The sequence below is a fragment of the Papio anubis genome, chromosome 15, assembly GCF_008728515.1.
Source record: "Papio anubis isolate 15944 chromosome 15, Panubis1.0, whole genome shotgun sequence".
Lineage (NCBI taxonomy): Eukaryota > Metazoa > Chordata > Mammalia > Primates > Cercopithecidae > Papio > Papio anubis.
The window spans coordinates 9,630,057-9,648,973 of NC_044990.1; the positions used below are offsets into that span (position 1 = coordinate 9,630,057).

At 43.8% G+C, this 18,917-nt stretch overlaps 1 non-coding gene across 1 annotated transcript; it reads right to left on the minus strand.

Moving 5' to 3' along the window:
• Positions 1–13,516: 13,516 nt before the first annotated feature.
• TRNAN-GUU lies at positions 13,517–13,590 on the minus strand. The gene has a single exon. It is a non-coding gene; the product is annotated as a tRNA-Asn (tRNA).
• Positions 13,591–18,917: the final 5,327 nt, after the last annotated feature.

Sequence of the window (18,917 nt, forward strand, 5' to 3'; positions counted from 1 at the left end):
GAACAGCTCAAGGAGACCCACAGTGGGTAGCTCCCCTCTGTAGGCAGGCAAGTCATCCTTCAAGTGTTCAGCTCTTAGCAGAGAAAAGGCCCTGGAGAGAGTAACTCTTCTCAGCTCTCAGCAGAGAAAAAGCCCCGGAGAAGGTAGCTTGTGTTCACAGGCAGGTTGTCCAGAGGTCTGCTGCTCTCAGGAGAGAGGAGGCCCTGGAAAGGATAGTTTCTCTCCATAGGCAGGTGGTTCTGCTGTCTCTGCAGGTCTCTGAAGCGCTTAGCAGAGAGGGTATCTCCTCCCTGTTGCTGGTCATCCCACCCTCTGCTCAGCTGTGGCTGAGCCCAGGGCTTTTTATGGGCCTCTGTGGGGAGGAAGTACATACTGACTGGCCCATGGGTGGCCACAGGTGAGTCTAGAAAAGGCACCAGTTCCCACTCCTATAGGTGGGACTGGCAGCCTGGCCCCCAGCCCTCACGCCCTCCCTGTTCATGACTTCTAGGTTTCCCCCACTGCTTTGATCCAAGAGCCGCTGCCAACAGCAAGGAGAAGCCAAGCAGCGGGGACACGCACTTCCTAACCTGCAAAAGCAGGCCCCCAGAAGTGCAGGGATGCCTGAGTCTGCAGCCGCACCCAGGAGGGCGGGGATCCTGCCTGCTCCAGGGAACGGGCGGCCCCAGCCATGCCTGGCTGCTGCAGCTGGAATGATAGCAGGCTGGCTGGAGCACCTGCCACCATCATTAGTTCAAGAGTTGATGCAAATTTAAGTTGTATATGGTATACGAATGTATGACAGTTTTCCTTATGGTTGTGTGGCCTTCTATAAGAGCCTACACCTGTTTGTTACACCAGTAGAGTGCTGTGGAATGTAAACTTTCCCTATATCACTTATCTCCTTTATCTCTTCATACAGAGGAGGGCAGGAAACCTTATTACTTGAACTTTAGTAATGTTAAGTGATCAATAAATCTATAAATAAATCGATAACAGAAAAAAGTTACCTATTTTTGGGATGATGTACAAAAAGTTTACATGTTATCACAAATACCATCTTTTTTCCCAAGACATTTACTTCTGTAACCAACGTGGGACACCATCTCACAGTTGTATTTTGGGAGAGAATAATAACCAGTGCTTATAAGGCTTGTTATATGTTGGTTGTTAGATAGATATTATTTCGTTTAGACCTCAACATTCCTGTGGGTGACATACTTTTATCACATCTTACAGATAAGGAGACCGTACTTAGTTGTGGAGCTGAGATTGAGTAGAGTGGCTACCATAGCATTTGAGTGCTGAGCTTACCAACATATGTTCCACTCAGGCTTCATTTAAAGTAGGATGCCCAAACAGCACCACCGCCCTAGAGATTGGAGTTAACAGCAGTACTTACTGAGGTTTAAGCCTGGCAGCCAGTGTCCATGCAGAAAAATTATTTGCTAGGGACTCAGTACTTCATAATTTGTCAAATTTACTCCTAAGCTTCCGTGTTTTATTTATTTATTTATTTATTTTTTCTGACAAAAGTAGTGCATATTGTCAAGGAAAAACTAGGAAAATACAAAAAAAAAAAGATTTTTGAATACTTAGTGATAGCGACTACAAACATTTTCCTATTTTATGCATATAGACTTTAAATAAAAATGAGATCCTATTGTATCTGTTTTTATGGATAACCATTGTTTCACTAATGTTTTAAAATTCTGAGGTCATTTATACTGTCTTGCCATTGTTAATTGCAGCAGGTATCCTTGTTGATAAATTTTTGCATGGATCCAAGTTTTGTTTTCCAGGAGTGGAGTTGCTTGGTCAAGGGAAATGCACATTTAAGGTTTTTTGATGATTGCATGACTGACTTCCCTGGGCCCTCGCCAACACTAGGTAGTAGTATTGAGAGGAGCGGGGAACCAACCCTGGCTGCTCCATGATTACCAGTGAGCCTGAACATTTTCTATAACTATTGTCCACTTGAGTTTTTTTTTTTGTGTGTGTGTGTGGGGGGGTGGTAGGGGAGGATTTAAGAATTGCCCATCCTTTGCTTGTACTAATTATCTTTTCAACAAATATTTCTAGATTACTGCTAAGGACCAAGCACTGTTCTAAACCTGAGATAAGGCAGTACACTAGAAGGAAATCCCTGCTCCTTTTGAGTTTGCCTTCCAAAGATGGAGATCAATATATAATGTTAGATGGTAATAGGAGATACATACAGTTGACTTGTGTCGTTTTTAGTAGTTACGGTCAATAAAGTCGCCTTGAACACTGAATTAGCATAAACTGAAATACTGTTCCTAGGAGAAACAGGTTCCTGCTACCCTGTGGTCATGACATTTTTGTGAAACAATGACTATATAAGCTTTTTTGTTTCTGTTTAAAGACATTATTTGATCTATATGGTTGATTCTTTACATTAACATGGCCAACAGCACTGTAACTCAGCCTGAACAAAGCTTATCTAACACATGATGTTCTCCATAAGGCACACCATAGCCTCCTGTGCTTAGGAACACTAAACGGCACTTCAGCACTGCACTTGAGGACGTTTTAAAAACAGTGAAATCAAAAAGCACCAAAAAAAAGCAACAATAACAAAAAGACACTAAATAGCCCCCCCGCCCCCAAAAATACACTTGTTTACAGTGTGAACTGAAAGAGGAAGGTGGAGTATTGACTTGTTTGACCTCAGCTGGAAATGTGCACGTCATGTGACTCAAATTTTTCTCTGTTCTGTGCATGCATGTCCACAAATGACCACAAGAAGCACTGAAAGCATTGATTTTTAGGGTTACAAATTAATTTTAGCAAGTAGAATTCACAAATATGGAATCTGTGAGTAACGAGGACTGATTCTTATCATGTCAGATGGCACTAAATACTACGGAGAACAGGAGTGGATGAGAGGGAGAAGTATTTTAGACTAGGTAGACTTGGAAGGTTTCTTGGAGGTGGGTGACGTTTGAGAAGAGGCTTCAATCAAGTTACGGAGTTCACCATGTGATTGCAGGAAGAGCGCTCCCGGAGAGCAAAAGTCATGAAGAGTGAGTGTTAGGCATGTGTCTGGTCTGGTCGGGCTGCTATAACAAAATACCTTAGACTGGGTAAAAATGTATAAATAATAGAAGTGTATTGCTTACAGTTCTGGAAGCTGGGAAGTCTAAGATCAAGGTATCAGCACATTCTGGTGATAGCTGCTCTGCTTCCTGGCTGGTTCCTCTCACTGTGTCCTCACATGGCGTAAGAGGGGCACAGAGCTCTTAATGTAACCGTCTCTCCAGTGGCCCCATCTCTTAGTACTGTTGGATTGGGGATTTAGACTTCACTAATTTTGGGGGAACACAAACATTGAGACCACAGCAGCGTGACTGAGGACAAGGAAGAGGCCAGTGTGGTTGAGCAGAGTGATCAGGGAAGGAGAGTTAGGACATGAGTAAAGAGGCTGGCAGACACCAGATCTTATGTGGCTTTGTAGGCCATAGTGAGGACTTTGTCTAAGCTGAGAATAATAACCTCAGGAAAGTTTCAGGCAAGAGGGTAACATGGTCTGGTCTGGGTTTTAAAAGGATCACTGAAATGGGGAGACTGTCTGCAGATGGTCTGAATAGGAGTCCTAGTCTATTACAATGTCCTTGGAGTTTAGGGTGGTAACTGGAGGTGTTCAAGAGTAGTTGGATCATTGCTGCATTTCAAAAGTAGAGCCAACACGATGTGTGCATTGGCTGTGAGGTAGAAGAGGAGTCAAAATGATATTTCCAGGTTTTATTGACTGAGCAAATGTGCTATTTCCTGAGATGGGTCAGATTTGGGAAGGAGAATTTAAAGGGGATAAGATAATCCCATTTGGAGTGTGTTAAGTGTGAGATTCCTATTTGACTTCCAAGTGGAGATGATTTAATAGGAAGATAGATCTGCAACACTAGAGATCAGCGGAGAGGGACACACTGGAGATAGCCATTTGGGAATTAGGAGTGTGTGGATCATGGTATAGGATGGGGTCATTAGGGACTTAAAAGAGCTCTGGAGAACAAAAATGGGGCCTTGATCTTGGACTTCCTGGTTTATAGAACTGTGAGCAACATATATATATATATATATATATATGTTCTTTTGTTTTTGTTTTTGTTTTTGTTTTTGAGACAGAGTCTTGCTCTGTCATCCAGGCTGGAGTGCAATGGCATGATCTCGGCTCACTGCAACCTCCACTTCGTGATTCAAGCAATTCTGGTGCCTAAGCCTCCCAAGTGGTTGGGACTACAGGCGTACGACACCACACCCGACTAATTTCTGTATTTTTGGTAGAGATGGGGTTTTGCCATGTTGGCCAGGCTGGTCTCAAACTCCTGACCTCAAGTGATCTGCCCACCTTGGCCTCCCAAAGTGCTCGGATTATAGGCGTGAGTCACCATGCCCAGCCTAAATTTCTAATATTTATAAATTATCCAGTCTGAGATATTTTGTGATAGCACCAAGCAGCCCAAGGCAAAGGCCAAGCACACTCGCTCCTCCTGACTTCTGCTCTTGTGGAATGTTTCTCCTTTAGTCACATGGTTGCCTGCCTAGCTTCATTCAATAGGAGTGTGGTGCCCTGAAAATACAAGGAAGAATGCTTTTCTTTTTTCTTTTTTTTAATGGAAGGGATGATTATCTGTCAGATGCTGCTGAAGAAGAGTAATAGGAGGACTGAGAATTGGCCACTGGCTCTGGCAATAGAGAAGTCCCCGCTAACTCCACATGAATGGTTTCACATGAACGAGTGTGAGTGGGCTCAAGAGAAGGGATGTGAGAAAGTGGAGCTATGGACTCACTGTTGAAACATTTTCTGGTGCCTCGTGGGGCAATGTGAGGTCAAGGATTTTGTTACTGTTCTGAAGATGGGAGAGGCTGATGCATGGATGTTGTAGTGAGAGAAGGGGCACTTGCGGGAGGAAACTTCTCCAGGGATGGGATCCAGTGTCTAAGGGGAGGTGGTGTGACCCTAAGAGCTAGAAAAATTATTTTATTAATAGGAAAGACAAAGTACCTAGGCTCAGATGCTAGGAGATTTGCTGATAAAAGAATGAGAAAGGTCTCTTCTGATTATTAGGGAAATAAATGGATCATCAGCTGAGGGTATGAGGGGAGGAGGAGTTGAACATGGAGGAAGACAGGTATGAAACACGGGTCTCAGAATGGAGAGCTAATTGAATAGGGACATGCAGTGGGCTTGCTAAGCTGTGCGGAGAGCCCATGGGAAGTTTATGGTCATCAATTTAATGGACACCAGCTAAGATGGTGGTTTGTTTTCCTCCAGTCGTATTTAACTGCTCAGGTGCAGGACAGAGAGAGTAAGTGTGAAGTTAGTTTCAGCCAGTGTAGAGGAATTGTCAGGCAAATGGGACAAGGAGATAGAGGAGAAAAGGAATTAAAGCTTCCTGCAAGGGTAATGACTGTAGGGATGGATAAGTAAGGAACACGGGAAGTGGCTATCTGCTGAGTGGTGGCAGAGCTCAGTGGATTGGAGCAAGATTCAAACAATGGCAGAGAGGCACTTGTGGAGGAAGTAAGCTGGCTAGAAAGTATTGTGCTTGAAATTAAGCTTCCAGGTGATGACAAAGTCGGAAGTACGACAAGGAAACTGCAGGGCCAGAGTTGGCAAGAATTTGTGGAAAATGAGGAGAAAGAGGCACCAAGAGGTCGGGATGGCACATGGGTTGTCTCTGTGCAAGTCAAAGTCATCTAAATGGCAGCAGTGGCCCTAGCAGAAAGAAATATACAGTGAACCAGAGCAAAAATCCTCAAGGACAGGCAGAATGCCATGAAAACAGCAGATGACAGCCAAAGGAGCAGGGCAAGGGTTCAGTCCAAAGTACTTCAGAGCCACTGGAGGGTTGAGTGGGCAGGGGAGGGAGTGGCTGAAATGGCAACAGGGAAGAACCTCTCTCATCTCCAGGCCCAGTAGTATGTGGAATGTGGGAGATAAGACAGCCACCACTGGCCAGGGCTGTAGAGGGACACTCAGCGAATATTGAGGTTCCACTTAGCACGAGGGCAGGGAAGGAACGGTTGGCAGAAAAAATCTGGGACAATCGGATTAAGGACAGACCACACATTCCAAAAGGCACCGTGGGAGGGTCAGGGGGCAAGGTTAGGTCTAGGCTTCAATTTCTGGGAGGTTCAGTCTTCACAGGGTGACAGAGATCAACAAGAGTACAGCTTAGGCCGGGTGCAGTGGCTCATGCCTGTAGTCTCAGCACTTTGGGAGGCCAAGGCAGGCGGATCGCTTGAAGCCAGGAGTTGGAGACCAGTTTGACCAACACGGCGAAACCCTATCGCTACGAAAAATACAAAAATCAACCGGAGGTAGTGGTGCGCGGCTGTAGTCCCAGCTACTCAGGAGGCTGAGGCAAGAGAATCACTTGAACCTGGAAGGTTGCAGTGAGCTGAGATCGTGCCACTGCACTCCAGCCTGGGCGACAGAGTGAGACCCTGTCTCAAAAACAACAACAACAACAAAGAAAAGAGTGCAGCTTATGACGGGTCTCCTGAGGAGAGGGTTTGTGGGATTCACCTGCCTCTCAAAATGCTGGGACTATGGGCGTGAGCCACCACACCCAGGCGGGGGAGGTGAGTTCTAATTGTTGTATCTCTCTTGGGATTGGCCTCCTGGGCAGTTTAAAAGGCAAGGCAAGGAATCTTTTGAAGAAAGAGACTGGGGGTAGGGTGTGTCTGAACAAGAAGTGTGAGAAGCTCTGTGGGCCTACCTTCAGACTTGGGGTCCTTGAAATGGGATCTCATTTATACCAGCTCTAGGTGTAACGATATTAAATCTTCTCTGTCATTTGGCAATTTTGGTTTATGCTTGATCATCATTTTTAATGTTTCAACATGTAGAAGTTTAATCTTATTTCACATTCTTTTCCTTCTGGCATCATGTTTTTTAGCAAGATTGTTTCCACCAAAAAAAAATATGTATCTTCTAATGAAACTACGTTTCTTTTTTTTCCTTTGCTTTCTCTTTTGGTGTGTGAATCTTTAATTATTTGTAATGTATTTTGATGTGTAACATTGAAGTTTCTATTTTGTACTATTTTTTCCCCAAATAGTAAACTTATTGTTCAGATACTTATTGAACAACCTGCACTATTCTTTAACCATTTAAAATACACCATTCACATATCTTTCATACTACATTTAATAACTTTTTTAAATTTAAAAACATTTATTCTACTGATGTATTTATTTTGAGACCAGGTTATGAAACTGGCTAATTTTTGTGTTTTTGGTAAATACTGAAATTCATTATGTTGCCAAGGCTGGTCTCGAACTCCTGGGCTCAAGCAATCTGCCCGCCTTGGCCTCTCAAAGTGCTGGGATTACAAGTGTGACCCACCACACCCAGCCAACAAATGTTATTTGTTATTACATTTAATTCCCATAGTACGTTGAAATTATCAGGGAAAATTTTTCAGTGATCTATTATTGAATGCCAAATTAAAAATGTAAATACAATGATCCAATAACATTTTTTTCAGAAGAAAAAAGGCCAGGAGGAAGGTCTATTAAGTTTTAGCCAAACTTTCATCCACCTAACATATCATGGTCATGCACTGTGTAAGTCAGGAAAAGAGTAAGAAAAGTAAAAGATACAATTGATCAGAGAGTTTTGCTGGATGCTATAGAAGAAATCAACACAAAATGGAACAGCTTCTTCAAGCTTAGAGTCAGAGGCTGTAATCCAAAAGACTATAGTCAGAGGCCATAGGGCCAAAAGACATGCGTTATGGCATTGGAGGAAGAGGATGCTTTGGGAGTTCATGGTAGAAGAGGCGGAACCAATCTAGTGGATTAAAGAAAGTAGCCCAAAGTTACATTAAACTAATGCCTAAATTCTGAGCTGTTTTCAGAGGCAATGCCTGTTTGGGCACCCCTGCCACGTGTAAAGAGTCACCCACGGTTCGTGGACTCTGAACAGGCCTGCGCAGTGAACGTATCTGGCACTGTTTCTCTGTCTGTTTTAGCTGTATTGAGTAAAATTTAAAGAGACCATTATTTTGCTCCTGCCCTAGGCCCAAAGAACAGACCAAACCTGAATGGCTTCACTTGTCCTAGGTGCTATGTACTCAAATTGAACTTTGAAACAGGTCGATTTTTCAAAAAAAAGCATAAGATTCACAGCAACCAATTAGAAGAGGCCCGGTCAACCTGAGCCAGCATGATGAGGCTCTTCTGCTTTAATCCTACAAGGAAAGAAACTCTGAAATGACCAATCTACTTTTATTCTTGGTTTCTGCTTTCTTTGGTCTATTTCTGCCTATGAAACCTATCTCCTCTGCTCAGCTCACTGAAGTACCCTTCTATTTATAGATGGGATGCTGCCCAACTCATGTATCACTAGTAAAAGCCAATTAAATTATTACACTCGATTTTGCTGTTTTGACAGCTTTTCAAAGACACCAAGAGGTTCACATCCCTATTTCCCCAGCCAGTGTTCCCTCAGGGAACCACGGAAGAAGCAAGGGCGGCTGAAAGCCCGTTAGGATGCTTCTAAGTACCGCACATCCATGAAAAGGCACTTACTAACATTTGCAGGATAGCAAAGCACTGCAGTGACGATAAACCTGGTATTGGAGAAGTTCAAAATAATCAGTAGATTAACACAGAAGCCAGAGCTCCTAGGGAGAAAAGGAACCCTATGGAGTACTGCAAATCTGAAAGCGAACACGCATTTCCTGTTTAGGTAGCGCAAGCATGTAAAAGCTTGGTAAAGTATCCTTCTTGCCAGCTTTCTCTTTCTTACAAGCCCTTTTACTGGGCTGGGAGGCTGATAGTATCTAAATATGCTGAGGAGGTTCAAGTGTCTCCACAACTCACCTGAGAGTGAATGCTCCCCTCGGCCCTAAGGCAATATAAGCCAGCCCTATTCGACAGGATAGCGAAATGTTTGCAGTTGAAAACTGGTGTCCCATTGGTTGTGGCGCTTGTGGTGTAAAGAATCCCTGTGCTTGGTAATTAATAGAGAAATTCTATATTTTAAACTTCAGTTCTATATTGGCTCTTATCCATGGCAGATTTTCACCTATGTGATTATTTATTTATTTTGAGCCAGAGTCTCCCTTTGTCACCCAAGCTGGAGTGCAGTGGTGCAATCTTGGCTCACTGCAGCCTCTGCCTCTTGGGTTCAAGCAATTCTTCTGCCTCAGCCTCCCGAGTAGCTTGGACTACAGGTGCACGCCGCCATGCCGGGCTAATTTTTTGTATTTTAGTAGAGACAGGGCTCTACTGGTCTTGAACTTCTGAGCTTAGGCAATCCGCCCGCCTTGGCCTCCCAAAGTGCTGGTATTACAGGTGTGAGCCACCGTGCCTGGCCCTATGTGATATTTATTACAGTGAATTCCAATGATTAGACCTATAGTCAAGTATAAGTGAATATATCATTCAATTAAGTATAAACCATCATTATGCTCATATTCACACATATGATAATATGCTCAGTTTATTGCTAAGGTAATTCAGAATCTCTTTATTTTGAAGTGTTCATTTGATATACCTGTTTGGGAATAACTAGTTTGTCATCTTTGACAGACAGTAATTTTTGTTGTTTTCCTTTTACTAAAAAAGCATGGTGAAAAATGGCTCCATTTCTGTGAGAGGTAACTAAAATATGGCAATTTGCTGGGTGTCATTAAAGTAACTCACAAGGAAAAAAAATGCAAATTGGTATCTGCTGATGGAGTAAATCTCTGTGCAAGTGACTCTGAAAGGATCAATATATTAAAGCCCTTCCCAGCTGGTCATTCCAGATTGTAACAATAAAGCATTAAGTGTTAAAACCTCAAAGTAGCTTTTTTTTTTTGTCCCCTTTATTATTAATTTTATAGACCTACTTAATTACTAAGCCAAAAAAAAAAAAAAAAATCAAACTTGTTTCTCTTTGGGACTTGTCAATAGTATTAAACTATTCTGGTTTTAATTTTTGTGTTACCTTAAAGTCTCCGGTTTAGTCATTTTTCTGTACCTAAACACTTCAGATTTGACATGCTTTGTGGCCTTTGTCAGTAGTTAGAATGTAAATCCAATAAATAAAGTAAAAGCCAGGTCTTCAAAATCTGGGGGCCAAGAACTCTGCTTTAGAGGGCCTGTGACTCTCTCGGACGCTGTGAACAAAATCTCATCTCTGAATGTGGATATTTTAGGGAGAGGGTCTTTAGGTTGACATTTGGATTTTCACAGGGCTCCATGTACCCAGAAGGTGGTCTCTTGGGCAATTTGACTTCAATAAATGAAGTTTCACTGAAACCTGAAATGAAATCTCACTGAAAAACAAAAACCAATGAAAGATGCTTTTTTATGGATTAAAAACAAAACAAAACAAAAAACACCTCAAAGCCAAAGATTCTTTCTGAAATCAGGTCCTAGGTTCCAGAGCAACTCCATGGTAGGGAATCAGCCGCATGGAACGTAAGCTAAGAGTTTGGACAATTTGTAATACGTATTCCTAGGTTTCTTTCAGACCCTTTCAGATTTGGAATTCCTATTAGTAGCGTCAGCCAGGCTCTAAATGTAAGCATCACCGTAGACGCCTCTCTCCTGCTGCCGCCCCCAAGACTTGCCCAATGTTGCCTTGAATTTCACCCACACTGCCTTCTCCAGGCCCATTTGAGCCCAGAGCCTCGTTGCACCTCCTTGGAAGTATAATTTCCTCCTAACTAGTCTCTGATCTACTATTTCCCCTACACTGTTGCCACACCAATCACCTAAAATAATATATTTCATTCTACCCTGAAACAGAAACCTCTAATAAGTGACTCGCTTCCTTGATGGGGTAAAGTAAGCCACATCCCAGCTATTCAAGCACCTTCCAGGAGCTAAGAACATTTCCCCTGCACCTTCTTGAAGTACACTTGTCCTATGTACTGGTTATGTTCATTTCTTGCCCCCTACTCTCATTTTGTCTCGAATTTTCCTTGGCCTTAAATGGCTCTCGCCTGCCTGTCCACATCTCTCAGGGTTGTTTCAAATCTTCCGTGAAGACTCATAGCCCCAGCCTATGTTGGCCGCTTACTTCGCGGCCTGTGAACATTATTCTGTGGCTGACTTGCTGACACTCCATCAGATGCATTTTTATCTGGTTGTCCATCTGTGAACCATACCCTGAGAAGGCAGAGAGTGCCTCTGCACTGAGCATGTGCTAGGGGACAGGTCTGTGCTAGAGAGGCAAGCACTGCGAATGAAGAACGGGTCCCTACCCTCAAGGAGTTTGTATCTCAGTGGAGGTGACAAGCAGCTCACTATTTCTGGGGGTTGTGGTGACTGCTGGGAGAAGGGGTGTCTACGTCAGATCGAAGCAGCATCGGGGAGGTTCCCTGAGAAGGTGATGTCTCAGTGGATGTCTCCCAGGTAAGTGGGGCAGAGGTGGAGAAGGGCAGAGCAAGGAGAGGCATCTAAGTGGGGCGTGTAAGCCTGCATGGGTCCTTCAGGGAACCCTTGGTAACTGCATGTAACTGTGTGAAGCTTTCATGAAGGAACATGGTAGGAGACTAGGGTGTGGACCATACAAGTCCTTTTGCTAAGCTCAAGAATTTGAAATGTATCCTGAAGGAAATCCCTTGGAGCCTAAAAATGATCATTTATAACAGAAGATGATCTCTGCCCCCAAGGAGCTTGTCGCCTAGGGTAAATACATTCAGCTTCAAAGTGGAAGGGCATGTTTTCTAAGTCCCTGTAATTGTAGCGATAGCAAATATTATGCCCTGCATCTTGAAATGTGAAACTAGGTTTGAACAGTACATACATTATCTTATGACCTAATTTCTCCTCATTGTGTTGTTTCCACTATGAGCTACCCAGAAGTGTAGATAGGATGTTTGGAATTTGATGGGCATCAGAAAGATTCCTACCTAGGAACTTGGTTTTTTTGTTTTTTTTTTCCCCTCTGAGACGGAGCCTCGCTGTGTCATCCAGGCTGGAGTGCAGTGGCACGATCTCACCTCACTGCAACGTCCACCTCCCAGGTTCAAGTGATTGTCCTGCCTCAGCCTCCCGCTGGGACTACAGGTGTGCATTACCATGCCTGGTTAATTTTTTTTTTTTTTTTAAGATGACATCTCACTCTGTCGCCCAGGCTGGAGTGCAGTGGCGCGATCTCAGCACACTGCAAGCTCCGTCTCCTGGGTTCACGCCATTCTCTGACTTGGCCTCCCGAGTAGCTGGGACTACAGACGCCCACCACCACGACCGGCCAACTTCCTGTATTTTCTGGTAGAGATGGGGTTTCACCATGTTAGCCAGCATGGTCTCGATCTTCTGACCTCATGACCTGCCCGCCTCGGCCTCCCAAAGTGCTGGGATTACAGGTGTGAGTCACCGTGCCCGGCCTGCCTGTTTAATTTTTATATTTTTAATAGAGGCAGGGTTTCACTATGTTAGCCAGGCTGGTCTTGAACTCCTGACCTGGTGATCCGCCCACCTCGGCCTCCCAAAGTACTGGGATTACAGGTGTAAGCCACCGCGTCCGGCCTCCAAGAAAACTTTTAAGAGCCACTTTTTCTGTTGCCTGGAATTCCACGGTAAGCACAACGTTGTGTCTCCTTCTCCAGGGCTACTAACTAAACAACAGAGGGTATTGTGTTATCAACAATTATTTGATTGATAACTATCAGCAAACATTTGCCAAGGCATTCCCTTAAAGACAGCCTAGTGACTCTGTTAACTACTCTTTCTTCCAGGCCTCTAAGTTGTGTTGGAGGTAAGTAGATCCCAGAGACAAAGCACCGACCATAGGACCTGAATCTTGGTAGAAATAAATTAAGTCATCATGTGATCATATTATGTGTGTTTCTATCTTTACTTAAAGTCTTATGTGAATATTCTGCTTGAAAAATATGTGTCCTCTGTTAGACCAGAGTTGAAAATATATGATTCACGAGCTTGTAACAGGAGTCCGTACAATTTCTGCTGGAATTTAATTTCAGGGTTAATTCTGTCAGCAATCTAAGGTAAACATGAACATTCTTCCCTAGATTTAAATCCGTTGTCCAAAAGCTATAACAGATCTTAACTGAATAAACAGTTTCTTAAGATGGTAAGCTTCCATATGCTTTAAAATGACTCCTCTACACGTTTTCATCTGGAAGGCTGCTCATGCTTTTGGAAGGCATGTCTTAAATAACTACACTTGCTTTTCGGTGGTGCCAGATTTTTCTGAGAGTCACCAATGGAATTTATAAATTCACAGGTCAATGAGCAATTGAGTTGATGTTTTGCTATTTCAAAGACTGCCGTTTGTGAGCGTCGTTGGGAAGGCCTCCTGAAGCACACGTGCTTGTTTCCCTTGGATAAGTGGTAGGAAGAAAATCGCCAAACCATGGCTTGCAGTGCAGACACAGCCTTTCCCTTGGGCCCAGCCACTAGGCACCACACATTAAGAGGATATTTGTCTGTCCTTGTCCTAGACACGTTGTAGCGTCATGCTCCTATTCGATTAAAAATCTCATTATTGCAGTTTTAAAATGAACCATCTCCTAAATACTGTCTCGGGAAAAGAAGCACTGGCCGTCCCTGGGTGGGCTCGAACCACCAACCTTTCGGTTAACAGCCGAACGCGCTAACCGATTGCGCCACAGAGACCCAGTTACTCAGACCTCGCCGCGGTGTGTACAGATTTCCGCGGAGCCGGCAGCGGCTTTCGCCACCCTCGGCGTCGCCACCCCAAGCACTGTCAGAGCAGCGGCGGGGCGCGCCGAGGAGGCGGCGGAAGCGGCCGAGGTGCCGGGCGGCCGTCGCGAGGGGAGAGGCCGAGCCCCGGCGCGAGGGAGGGGGCGGGCGAGGCCGCGTGACCCCGGGCTTCTCTGGGGACGAAGCGCGCCCCTGGTGGCTGCAGCGGCCAGTGGTCCGCGGCCGGCCCGGACTCGGCAATGGCTGCTCGCTGTGCCTGCTCTGCGGCTGGCACCCAGCCGGCCGGGCGCGCCACCAGTAACCGGGGACCCAGGGGAGAACCTGCCAAAGGGAGCAGGTCACACGGACAGAATGCGACACGCTTGGAGGGAAGAACCACGTGCTGTACAGGTTGAAAGGATGGAGCATCACGTCCGCTTAGGCCCCAGACTTCGGGGGCCTAACCCTTTTTCTGGGTTGCTGCTATTGTCCCTTCTCCTTAGACAGTTTTTCATCTCATCACCTCTCACCCCATAAAATGCAACGAACATAGATAGGCTGTGTATCGGTGTATACTGTATGTATATCTGTGCTTCGTACATAAAAGAATACAGATTTTTCCCACCTCCTAAGAACCAATTCGCACCCCATTTTGGGGGATACGGCCTCCGTTGAGAATGCATGGTTTAGGGGACATCAAAAAAGCCTTAGAGAGGGAGTGGCAATTAAGATAGCCTTTCAGTTTGAAATGGCCATTGAAGGCTTCTTCCTTTCCCTGACTTCTGAATTTTTTTTTTTTTTTTGAAACAGAGTCTTGCCCTGTTGCTGGAGTGCAACGCCGCGATCTCGGCTCACTGCAACCTCCGCCTCCCGGGTTCGAGCGATTCTCCTGCCTCAGCCTCCCTAGTAGTTGGGATTACAGGCACCTGCCAGCCACCATGCTCAGTTAATTTTTGTGTTTTTAGTAGAGACGGGGTTTCGCCATGCTGGCCAGGCTGGTCTCGAACTCCTGATCTCGTGATCCGCCCACCTCGGCCTCCCAAAGTGCTGGGATTCCATTACAGGCGTGAGCCACCGTGCCCCGCCAATATTTTTAGGCGCACAGTTCAGTGGCACTAAGTACATTCACATGGTTATGCAACTGTCACCGCCATCCATTTCCAGAACCTTTTCATCTTCCGAAACAGAAACTCCCTACCCATTACACAGTAACTCACGATTCCCCTCCTGTAGCCGGAACAATCACCATTCTACTTTCTGTCCCTATGAATTTGTCTACTCTTAGAGACCTCATGTAAATCGAGTTATACGGTGTTTGCCTGTGGCTGGTTTATTTCACTTACCATATGTCTTCAAGGTCCATCCATGTTGTAGCCTGTGTCAGGATTTCCTTCCTGGATAAGGCTGAATAAACTGCACTGTATGCAGGTATCGCATTTTCCTTTTGCATTCATTCCTCCATGAACATTTTGGTTGCTTCCACCTGCAGCTATGAAGGTGGGTGTACAAATAACTGAGCTCCCCGCTTTCAGTTCTTTTGGGAATATACCCAGAGATGGAATAGCTGGATCACATGGTTTTCCATTGGCTGTACCATTTTACATTCGCACCAACAGTGTACAAGGGTCCCTATTCCTATTCCTCCTCATCCTTTTTTTTTTTTTTTTGTAAATAATAGGCATCCTAATGGGTATGAAGTATCATCTCATTGTGGTTTTGCTCTGCATTTCTCTAACGATTAGTGGTGTTGGGCATCTTTTCCAGACACCACTAATCTGAATTCTGTGGCCCTTCGTTCACGCACTTCCTCCCAGCAAGAGCCAGCTCTGCTTCAGCCAGGAGGAAGCTGAGACTGATGGAGTTTAGGAAAGGGCCCAGGGGGCTTGCAGAGTGGGGCCTGCGCCATGCAAGGAGAGGAGAAGAAAGCGGGATCTTTGAGTAGGACTATCTGGAGATCCTGGCTTCATAAGGTCCTTGCTTGTGTGCTGGGCAACTTTTGGAGCTAGTTACCCTTATCTTAGCTCTTGAGGCATGTGGTGCTTTTGAGCAGCCAATCTGTGAAGAAGGAATTGATGGTCTCCACCTTGGAAATATTGGAACAGATAATGCCGTCCATATTGCAGTTTTAGAAGTTAACTTAAAATTGTGCTATTTTAATGGAATTTTGGATGCACTTTCAGTTTCTTCTTAAGAACTGCTGGAATTTCTTATGTTAAGTGTTTAGGTGATGATCTCTTTTTTTCTGATTCCTTTTTTAAAAAACAAAAACAAAATCTTTCAAATGTATAAGAAACAGACCTTTATTTTTCTGTAACTCCACAACATTTCTGTTTTGATTCCCATTCTTTTGCTACTGTAAGCACAATCTCAGTCAATTCAACATCCTGTTTGTGCCTTTCCCTGGAGTCATTTCCAAGTGCTGAGGCTTTGGTCCATGAGTCGCATGGGCACACTCGTGGCTGGAGAGGGAGCTTTGCTTCCGGTGAAGGTCTTGGTGGTTCTTCTATGCCTTGATTGAGGGAAAGGAATCTTATGTGAAGTTAGCTTTGTTGTATCAGATGTTCCGTAAAGCCATTTCTGGAACAGTCCCCTCTGTTTATCGGACCCCAAGCTTCTCTGTCCTCATCAAGCCCACCTTTATGCTTTCACTTCACCAGACTTCATGTCCAGACTGTGGAATGAACAAGTGGTTATAAGGTTTTAGAGGCGCCTGTAGGACTAGATAGAAGGGGAAAAAAGGAAATAACCTTTAAGCATGCTCTTCATTCCTTAAATCCCATCTGAAAGTCTTAAGGATGTCTTTTCAGTCATATTTATTTGACAATATTATCTAATTTTCTCTATTAGCCCAAGCTCAGAGGTCTTTCTTCTTCCATATTCCCATGGGTGCAATGGTTTTCTGAAAGGAAGATGGCATTACTAGGGCAGCAACATTTAAGTAATCACAGGTACTTATCAAACTACAAAACAGGGATTCCAGGAACTGGGTGTTTCTGTTCGTAAAATTACACTCTCGTGTACATGCTCCCACTAAAACGTAAGTTCGCTGAGGATGGAGGTTTTGGTCTGTTTGCTCCCTGCTGTAACCCCAACACTGTAGCAGGGTCCGGCACATAGCAGGCATGCAGGGACTATGCACTGAATCAATGAGCAAATGAAAACCAGGACCATGAAGTAAACTGGACAAAATAAAATGTGATAGAAAAGCTGAATTCCTAATGCATAAGGAGCACTTATCAATTGATATTTACAAAGTCTTTTTACAATTCAATTAAAGACAACATAAATAAAAATGGGGACAGGAACAGAAAATTCCCCCAAAGAAAAAAAATATATACATGGTACAGCCATGTGGAAAGCAGTATGGAGTTCTCAGAAATATTAAAATAGAACTATCATATAATCCAGCAATCCCACCCCTGGGTATATTTCTAAAGGAAATGAAATCAGTACGCCAAAGAAATGTCTGCACTCGCATGTTAATTGCAGTGTTAGTCACAACAGCCAAGATATGGAATGAACCCATCAGTAGATGAAAGGATAAAGGACATGTGATACATATATGCAATGGAGTAGTATTCAGCCTCAAAAAAGAAGAAAATCCTGTCATTTGCAACAACATGGATGAGCCTAGAGAACATACTAAATGAAATAAGCCAGGCATAGAAAGACAAATGCTGCATAATCTCACTTATGTGTGGAATCGAAAAAAGTCAAATTTAAAAAAAATGTCAAGCAGAGAATAGAATGGTGGTTGCCAGGGACTCTGGGAAGTAGCAGGGGTCGGGGTGGAGGGGAGGGAGTGGGGAGAAGTTGGTTAAAAGGTACAAAGTTTCAGGTAGACAGGTGTAAGTTCTGAGGATCTATTGTACAGCATGGTGACTGTAGTTAATACTGCATTGCATGCTTAAAAATTGCTCACCAAAAATGTTCTCACCAAAAAAATGATGTTTGGATATGTTAAAGTTTGATTTAATCATTTTGATGTGTGTGTGTGTGTGTGTGTGTGTGTGTGTGTGTGTATACATCAAAACATCACATTATATACCATATACAATTAATATATACAATTTTTGTCAGAGAAAAAAGGCACATGACCAATATAATGATAAAAGTTTAGTCTAACTAGTAATAAAAATCAAAATTAAATGAAATAAAAAATGTCTTTCCCCAAATCGCAAAAGAGAAAGAAAGGTAATACTAAAATACAGTGAGGGTGTATTGAGAAGACCGCTCTCACACAGGACCAATGAGAATAAATTGGAGAGCAATGTGGTAATATACATATTAAACAATGTGTGTGCCCTCTCGTTTTAGAAATTCTATGTTAGAAATCCATCCTAAGAAAATAACCAGGGATGTGATCAAAATTTTAAACAGAGCATCACAGTATTATTTATAATAGTTATAAATAGGAAACAACCTGAATGTCCAGCAACAGGCAAAAATGATCAATAAATTGTGGCATATTTAAGCTGGGCATGGTGGCTCATGCCTGTAATCCCAGCACATTGGGAGGCTGAGGCAGGAGGATCTCTTGAGGCCAGGAGTTTGAAACCAGTCTGGGCAACATAGTGAGACCCAGTCTCTACAAAATATTTTTTAAAATTAGGTGTGGCATGGTGGCTCATGCCTATAATCCCAGCACTTTGGGTGGCCAAGGTGAGCAGATCACCAGAGGTGAGGAGTTCAAAACTAGCCTGGCCAACATGGCACAACCCTATCTCTACAAACAATACAAAAATTAGCCAGGGTAGGTGGTGCATGCCTGTAGCCCCAGCTACTCAGAAGACTGAAGCAGGAGAATCGCTTGAACCTGGGAGACGGAGGTTGCAGTCAGCCAGTATCATGCCGCTGCACTCCAGCCTGGGCGAGACCCTGTCTCAAAAAAAAAAAAAAAAAAAAGGGAAAGAAAGAAAGAAAGAAAAAATTAGCTGGGCATGGTGCTGTACGCCTGTAGTCCCAGCTATTCCAGAGGTTGAAGTTGGGGGATCGCTTGAGCCTAAGAATTTAAGGCTGCAGCGAGCTATGATTGCGCCACTCCACTCCAGCCTGAGTGAGAGAGCAAGACCCTGTCTCTTAAAAAAAAAAAAAAAAAAAGTGATATATTTTTAAAATAGAATATATTACTTATATAGACATCAAAAACAATATTTTCAAGGGATATTTAAAAACATAGGATCATGATAAAATGTAAAGTTCAAAGGTAAGATGGAGAACGGAGAACTGTGTGGCACTGTATAATCTGACAGTTCGAGTTACATACTCCTTTCTGTGTGCTGGTGCTGCTAGAACACTTT